Source organism: Rhinolophus sinicus, chromosome 2 (assembly GCF_057876585.1).
Source record: "Rhinolophus sinicus isolate RSI-liver-muscle chromosome 2, RSI-T2T, whole genome shotgun sequence".
NCBI classification, from domain to species: Eukaryota; Metazoa; Chordata; class Mammalia; order Chiroptera; family Rhinolophidae; genus Rhinolophus; species Rhinolophus sinicus.
The window spans coordinates 165,250,159-165,259,158 of record NC_142502.1 but is presented as its reverse complement, the minus strand read 5'-3'; the positions used below and the strand labels follow the sequence as shown (position 1 = coordinate 165,259,158).

At 41.5% G+C, this 9,000-nt stretch overlaps 1 long non-coding RNA gene across 1 annotated transcript; it reads right to left on the bottom strand.

Annotated features, from left to right (window-relative positions):
• Nucleotides 1-5,789: 5,789 nt before the first annotated feature.
• On the bottom strand, nt 5,790-7,813 carry LOC148758947 (uncharacterized). Its single transcript, XR_016019856.1, has 2 exons — nt 7,450-7,813; nt 5,790-6,193 (listed from the first exon to the last, which is right to left on the bottom strand). It is a non-coding gene; the product is annotated as an uncharacterized LOC148758947 (long non-coding RNA).
• Between the last annotated feature and the right edge of the window lie 1,187 nt (nt 7,814-9,000).

The following is a 9,000-nucleotide window of genomic DNA, read 5'->3' as shown; positions in this document are numbered from 1 at the left end:
ACGCCAACTGTTGTGTGTCTCTCAGCTGCTATTTGCTTTGGCTTCAGACCAAATCCTTCACCCGATGCCTTTGGCAGTGACAGACAAGAAAGAACCCTGTGGGCCAGGTGGCAAGCCAGGGCATGCTACAGGTGAGGACACAGGCTTTCCCCACAGGCACGTTTCCATCCGAAGAGGGAGAGACAGAAGCAAGAATCAGGCTGTCTTGGTATTGTCCTCAACTGCCTCCGCAGCATGTCAGGGATTGGGGGATTTCATGGTTTTTTAATTGACTCAAGGTCACATCCACGTCCTTGAATTGCTCTGAGCTTACTTTTTCCCAACTCTGCCTTTCACAAACCCTCAGCCCACTTCTTTCTACTTTACCTTATTTAAACCTCATTCCCTCGTAATACATTCTTCCACATCTTCAACCAATGTACACATTGTTACTTCCAGCTCCGCGGTGTATCTGATATATGGATTCTTTGCAACCTACTTCTATGGTCAGGAGGCAGGGAAGATGCACCATGTTCCCTCTGCCCTGCCTTGTTGCTGTCATCTGCCAACCTCCCATCAGTTGCTACCATCACTCTTTGAGAATTCTGGCATCTCACTCACACTCTATCTGCCATCACCAAGAAAAACTTCAACACACATCCAACATCCTAGACTCAGAGTTATTTAACGTTTACAACCCCACTGACCTTCATCTATACCCCAATGATAGCTGAATACAGAGTTAAACACCGTATATGGGGAAGAAAATCTAGATCTCTGCCATGGAGCTGAAGGTGGCAGAACCAGAACCTGTGGGAGGATGCTAAGGGAGGCAGGTTTCAGCTATTAATGAGCAGGAACCGCCTAGCAGAACCACCCCTTGGTGAGATAGGCTGCTTTACAGATCAATTACAGAAAGCGTTCACTAAAAAGTCTGATGCAGGTCACAAAAGAAAAGTCAGACATGGAGACAGAAAATCTGGTTTTGAGTCTCATCTCAGCTCCTTACCAACTAATGGAACTTGGAGAGGACTCAACCTCTCTAAACCTTAGTGTTCTAAAGCGTACAAATGAAGAATAATAGTTTCTACCTCACTAGCTCAAAGTAAAAAATAAATGAGATCAAGAGTGAGAAAATAATTGTAAATCATAGGATACTTACCAAATATTACTATAATATCTGGGAAGACAAAGCATATGAGTACATAATTTATACAAATCCAAACTTTGCGTGTGAAGCCAAAACTGATGCTAAATACAATTAAACAGTAGATTCTGGTTAAGATGGGAGGTTGAATACATACATCTATTTTCACTCCCTCCCCAAATCCTGAATTTTTTAAAAAGGCATAAACCAACAAGCTTGGGAAGAACGGGAGAGAAAGAAAATAATGACAGCAACTTGTTTAAAGCATAGCAGCAAACCTGAGAAAACTGAATCCCAGGTGGCGGTGGGAAAGTGAAGAGGAAACCTGAATTTCAACATACACTATGCAAAACTTCTCAGCATACAAAATTTCTGAGACTGTCACCTGTCAGAACACTGACAGCCAGGTCTTCACACTCTGAGTAGATTTTAGACAGGTTTTCTCTGCGAAACCTGCCAGATCAAGAGGAAATACCTCAAGATACTGACATTGGGGTTCCATCCAGATCACCTTACAATGAGGCTAATATTTAACAAGGGCCACCCATGTTTTGAAGCTTTCAATCAGCTTTTTAGTGTTTCGAATAGTAAAGAAAACCAAGGACCATCAGACATTAGGAAATCCTCATGTGAAAGATAGAAAGCAAAACAAATAAAAGATATTAATCAATCAATTCAGAGGAAAAGGACACTGAGAGAGAGAGTTTGAGAAAGAATGTTCCAACCCTATATCAACATCTTTAGAGAGATAAGACACTGCAACCATGAAACAAGATCAGGATGCTTTATTAAAAAGAAACATTCATAGAGAACGAAGAGCTTTTAAAAATTCAAAATGTGGTAGCAAAAATGAAAAACCCAACAGAGAGGTTGAAAGATAAAGTTGAAGAAATCTTCCAGAAAAATAAAGCAATAAGTCAAAGAGATAGAAAATGTCACAGAAAAGTTAAGAAAAATAGAAACTACTCTAAGAAGTCTAATATGCAAACAAGAGGAGTCCCAGAACAAGAGAAGCAGCAAAATGCGGGAGGAAATTAACAAGGAAAGGACCCACCAAATGTTCCACCTGGTGAATACATAAAACCCATATCAGTGTAAACCACTGTGAAATTTCAGAGTGCTTGGGACAAAGATAAAATCCTACAGGATTTGAGAGAGAAAACACATTTACAAAGAACAGGAATCAAAATGGCATCAATCTTTTTAGTTGCATTGTTAAACGTTAGAACATTAGAGTCATGCCATCATAATTGTGAGAGAAAATAAGTTGCAGCTTAAATTTCTACTGTTAAAGACAAAAATCACAGGCCCAAAATGACGTCATTTGTCCCAAAGCCCAAGGTACCAAACCTAGATTTAATACCTAAACTAATTGCTTCTTCAACATAAGAAACATAATCTTAATCAATTATTCTGGAATTTTCTGGTCAAGCACCAGTAAGGTAATCTGTCACATGGACCTTCTCCATCCCCTGCTCCATAGAAAGAAGAAACAATCTGCGTGATAAAAACCCTTGCCATTCTCTTTCTCCCAAAACCATAGGTCCTGGTCTAAATATTGATATGTTCTTTTCTTTTGTTAATAGCGCCCTTGCCTCACCCTTCTGCCTATAAAAACCTTCCATTTTGTACAACCCCTCAAAAGGCCTTTCTAGCTGCTGCTAGATCGGATGCTGCTCCATTCATGAATCACGTAATGAAACCAATTAGGTCTTCAAATTTCCTCAGTTGAATTTTGTTTTTTAACACTACACTCAGACAAACTATCAGTAAAGTATGACGATAGAAAAGGACATTTTCAGACCTCCAAGACCTCAAAACACACACTTCCTCTTCACTCTCTCTCAGGAAATTTCGGTTGGATATGCTCTACCCTAGTGCGGGATTAAAATAAAGAAGAGGAAAACATAAGATACAGGTGTGGGGTAGGAAAAAGAAATTTCCTTCTACAATTCTAGTTTCTTCTGGCTACTCTAATAATCAAATTGACATGAAACAGATTAGCAGGAGAAAAACAAATTAAAGTTGAATAACATGTATACCTTTTGTAGACATAGGAGAGACCCAGGAAAACAGTAACTTGCCCAAAGGGCGGAAGCCATAACCTTAAATATTACCTTCAGCTAAAGACAAAAGAAGATGGTGGGGATGGAGAGTCAGTTATGGGGAGTTACCAGGAAAAGAACAGTAAACAAGGGGAAGACTGTTATACAGATTTACGTCCATCGTCTTCTCCATTGATAGTGAAGGCAGGCCTGGTTCGATGAGGGGAATACCTTTACAGGTGGAGATGCCCCTCACGAATGCAAATGTCCTTTTACAAAGCGTAACTTCTACTTGGTGTTCAGAGCTTCTCCCAACTCTGCTGTTTCTTAAAATTGACCAGCCTAAAAGAATCAATACACCTAAAGAGGCATATTTTGGAGGGGCAAACTCTGCTCCCCTTCACAGCAATAGGGGAGATCCAACACAGGAGACAGGCCCACAATATCCCCAGGATGACATGGAAGCGTGACCCAGAACAACAGCTGTGATCCAGCTGTGAAGGGTGACCAGACCACAGAGGAATGGGCTGGAAGGCTCCAGAAGATTTCTCCAAAATAAAATTGACCAGGTGATGTACTTGAACAGGCTGGCAGGGGATTTGAACAACTGATAGTGAGTTTGAGGTTGCATTAATATCAGTGCAGAGAAAATCAAGCAAACAAAAAGACAAAGAAAAAAGACAATTATTACCTCCAGGAAAAACAAAAAAGTTGTTCAAGAAAGGAAACGAATAAGTTTCCTACATGACTCAGCTGTAAATACCATTTACATAGTCATAAAAATATAAATATTGAATACTGATCTGACCAAAATTACGATATAACTGCAATGGGAGGATGGGGTGGGGGTGGCGAGGGGTAACGAGTAGGGACTGGAAGGGTATTTGATGGTGAAGGGAAATGTAAAAAAACTGAATTCTCTATCTTCCATGGTAGGAAGTCAACAAATAATGCCTAATAATAAAAAACCAATAAGTAGCAATACAGATGTATTATTTAGAGTTACCCGTGGAGAGCCAATCATTAGAGTTGAAAATTGTTGCCTCTGGGGAAGGGAAAGTGAAGGTGGGGGGACTAATAATTTCTGTAACAAATCTGGTAGAATAGTTTGATTCAATAAAATATGATATTTGTCACTGATAAAAACACAAATGAAAAATGGTTAGTATAGATGATTCTCTCTGCCATCCCACTTATAAAGTTGCTTATGCCCTGGAAAAAGAATGAGACCAGAGGCATGGGTTCGCCTTCCTCCATCCCACACTGCCTCAGTTCTCATGTGCCTCTCGTATTTTCAAAGGTGACATTAACAACACTTGATTTCACACTACAATGTGACTGTGGAAACTAATGCCTGCTTAAGATATTTCTACTTTTTATGAGAGGCCTTCCTAGTTTCAGTTAGAGGTTGTTCTATATGACTTCTCCAGTTCCTTCCGACTCCCAGGCAGAACATAAAAAATATACAAAACCAACTAGAGTTACACAGGCACATATCCAAGGGCCTATGGGGTTAATGAATAATTAAAGTGACTAGAACCAAGGAGAGGTCAGGGAAGGCTCCCTGGAGGAGGCAGTCAACTGTGTCAGCATTTTACATTCTGCTCCTTCAAATAGTGCGTCAGCCATCTTATTGCTGCTTTAAATGAAAGCATGCCTGACTGATGCTTTTAAATGATTTCTTTTTGTTTTTGTTTTTCATGTAGTTGAGCACACAAAGTCATAGCTGAAGGAATTGATATTTTCAATGCACAGTATTGAGTTATTATATAATAAGAGAAGCATGTGCCTACTGTCTAACTGGTATGCCTTATAAGGAGAGGGGTTCCAACAGAGTCAGCAAGAGTGCCAAATTGCAAGCTGCAAGTGGATAAACAATAGGACTCAGGTTGTTTGATTTCCTTGGCTACATCTTTTACCCCACCTCCACCAGTCTCACTGTCAGCTACCAGTGGGGCCACCAGTGGTCACATGAGAGCTGTCTCCCTGGCAAGGCAGAAGCAAACAAGAGACGAGGGAACAGAAGACTTGAAACAGTAGTTGGTACTTTGGCAAAACAAATAGCTCGTGATAACCTCATTCCAAGCTTTAACATATCTTGTGCCAAAAATGCAAAATGCCAAGTGGAAGAAAAGCACTAGACTTCTCAAGCCCCATCAGAGAGCCCTCATAAACCCCATTCAAACATGATCGCTCTCATTATCACTTCCCAACATGTCCAGGGACCCTCCCCAGCCCCAGAGGCACGCTCAGGTTTCCTTCAGGCTGTGATCCACTCCACGCTTGAAAAGACTTGCCAAATAGCTCATGTGTGGGGTGCTGATTTAGAATGCCCCATTCTCTAGTGTGGAGTGCTGACGTATAATATCACCCCCACAAGATGGCATTTGTGCATGAACAACGTGATGATCCAAACCACAGTTTGGAAAAGGCTTTGTTGTCTCAATAAATGGTTTTCTTTGAGAGGCATTTCAATGAGGCTACAGTTGTGGTAGGGAGACACTATACATTCAAATTAATAAAATCTCTCCATCATGTTTTAAGGAAAAAGATACATCTGATGAGGTATTGTGTAGGTGTGTCAGTTCAGATCCTCTGGGAAGCAAACTGAGACGGGAGGGAGGAATATTAGAGATTTATTGGGTGGTAAAATCTGTGAAAGATAAAGGGGGGATAAAGATCAAGGGCAGCATTGGGCAGGGAAAGCCTTCAGACTCTGATACAGATTTAATACCTAACATGAAACGGGAAGAGAAGCAAAATTGAGCCAGGAAAGCCTCAGGGCAACCCAGTGGAAACCCCAGACCCAAGATCGTCCATTAGAGAGGAGTCCCACTCTGGCCAGAACTGGCTATGCCCCAGCACTCTTCTCCCAAAGGCTCGGTCCTTGCCTAGGGGCTGCAGAGAGCATGAAATCAGCTTTCATTCTGTAGACGGACTCTGAAGGCAGTGCAGATGGCGAACTGCACTTGGCCCAGCTGAACGTCGAATTCTTTCTTGACGGAAGTTGTTTGCAGTGTGCCTGTCACAGGAGGGATGACCATAAAATGATCAACAGCCAAGACAGTCTGAATTCCTATGTTAAGCCAAGATTTAAAGGATGTGGGAAGAGTGTTGCAAAAACACTGTCCGTCTAGAAGACATTCTATTGAGCTGGTTGAAATTTGAATGGGTTAGCTTTCTATTCCATTATCCTGACAGGAATACCCTGGGATCAAAACTAGTCCTTGTCAATTTTTATTAATGTGCGATTATCCACAGTGTCTCAGCAACCAGCGGCATTCTCTGAAGACCTGTCATGCATGTCTTGAGGTGTTTTTATAACAACAGGGAAAAATAGATCCACCCTATGCGAATTGATACAAAACCAACTTAAAGTGTAGAATGACTTACATCCTGATGCAGAAAAAAAATATGCGAAACGTATCATATGTTCTTCCCAAAGCTTACCCTTTATGTCCTTGTTCTGGAGCAGGGTAACAGGAATCCTGTTATGTTTTCTTTATGCTTTTTCTCTTTAACCCATGGCCTTTATATTTCACCCATTGGTAAGAGGGGATCTATTCTGAATCACATGCTTCCTCCAAAGTAAAGGTCTCATTCTTCTTCTAATTGTTGCCCTCGATAGGTCGAGGAAAATAGTTTCGTTTTCATAGGAAAGTCACAGACATAAACCTCCCAGGAATAAGATCCTTGCAGCAGTCCAGCATGCTCGTATCAGCATGAGGACTCCAGGTTCACCTTCTGGTAGATACAGAGAGAGATACTGAGACAGATTCCTTCCAGAAAATTCAAATTCTGGAGGAGAGCAGCACATATAGCAGCCCCCAGCGCAATGTCGACTAGTCCCGTTGGGATCCTAAATCTCAGGTCCAAACCTAAGTTTGCATCCAAACAACAAAGCAATTCTCTTAGATTTTTTTTTTTTCTTTTACTCCCCTGATGACCCCATCATGGCACTTCCTTCTCCTCCTGCTTGCCAGCTCCTCGGATTAATTTGTTTGCAGAGCCCTAGGCTTGCAGTTAGAAAGAACCAGGCTCAGATCCCCCTTTCTCTGCTTTCTAGCTATGTAACCTTCAACGCCACCTCTCAGCAGGTTTCCACGGCTGTAATTGAGGAATAATAACTTCACAGGGTTGTTGGGGAAACCAAATGATATAACATACACAAAAGTGTCTGGCACAGAAGTCCTTAATAAAATCCAGGTCTCCACTCCCCTGACTAAATGCTTTTCTGAAACACAACTCACAATTAGCAGGTCCAGTCAAGGGGCTCACCTCTCCAAAGGTGGGGTAGCTGGTTTGTGAACAGAAGTCAGCTGCCATGACCAGCTAAGAAGGTCCAAGCTTAGGATGCAAACCACTCGGCTTGATTGCAATATCAGCCACCATTTACCCTCCAGAATAATCCAAGCTGAAAGTTTCTGCAGAAGTGAAAGAATTCATTTGCCTTCCTCTTTCTCCTTTTCCTGTATTTGGAGGGACTGACATTTTCTCAGGGGAATCAAATTAGATGAACCAGTTTACATGCGTGAATAAATTTGTCAAAATAGTCTCCTTTAGCCTGGAAAACATATTCTGCTGAATTACCCTACCTTCTCAACTACACTTCCCTATATCCTCTCTCCCTCCACACCCATGCCTCCTTACTGCTGCCAACATCATCGTTGCCAGAAACAATTACTCTAAACATGGCCTTAAAGATTGTTAAATGAGATGAACTGATTGCATCACTCAAACTATGACTGAAACACCCAAGAACTTCCTCACTTGTGATGAAACATGTGGAAAGTCCTCAGCCTGTATTTCAAGGTCTTCCTCTTTTGGACCCCTTTGGTTTCTATGCTCAGCTTTTGCTTGGTCCCAATATGAACCTAAGTCCCTAGCAAGTAGATGTTCCCTACTCTCCATCTGTGTTCTTACTCCTTTGCCCCAACTTCAGTTTGAATTTCTCCTTTTCTCCTTTCTATGTCCAATTTTCACTTATTCTTCAAGGGACATCACAAGCCCTCTTTCACCCTGCCTTTGCAAAGGCGGCACATATGAGCTTTGGATTCACGTCGTTTGGGGTTTGAATTCCCTCTCTGCTATTTATTGGTTGTAGAACTTTGACCAATTCACTCACACTTTCTGTGCCTCAGAATTCTATCTGTAAAGTGGATAACGCCACCTCACCATATTGCTAGAAGGATTAAATGAGGTGAAATGTACAGCACAGGGTCTGGCAAGTAGTGATCAATCGATAAATGATAACCATTGTTAACAACCTCCCAAAACAGCTGCCACCTCTCTACCTTATTGTCAGCTAATGGCAGCGTTGTGCAATTTGACCATGTGACGTTTAGTTCGTGTCCTACTGCACAGATTAGGTTTATGAAAACCTTTGTGGTAGAAGAATTTCCAGTTGAGGAACGTGCGACCTTATAAGAAAAATAGGATTAGGGAAGCTGAGGTCACGTGCGATCTATACAATTCATTATCAATAAGTTTACATTCATTAAAATAAGCCAGTAAAGGCAGAACATTAAACAAAGAAGCTATAGCAATATTTCATGCCTATCACATTAGTGAAAATAAATTTCCATGTACCATCTCTTGCTCACCAGAAACTTTTTGGGGACACTGACCATGCAGAATCAAAATGATACTTATGTACTCAGTTTGCTCTGTAACAGCTGAAGTCTACACCACCAGGCATCCTGTTCTGTGCCTGTTCCTCCACCCAAACGTTTAATGAATTTTTTGTTTGGTGACTTGGAGCAATTGACTCCTGCTTCCCAGTTTCTGCCTTCCAGTCCTGCTCCCCTCAGCCCATCTTTTACCATCAAC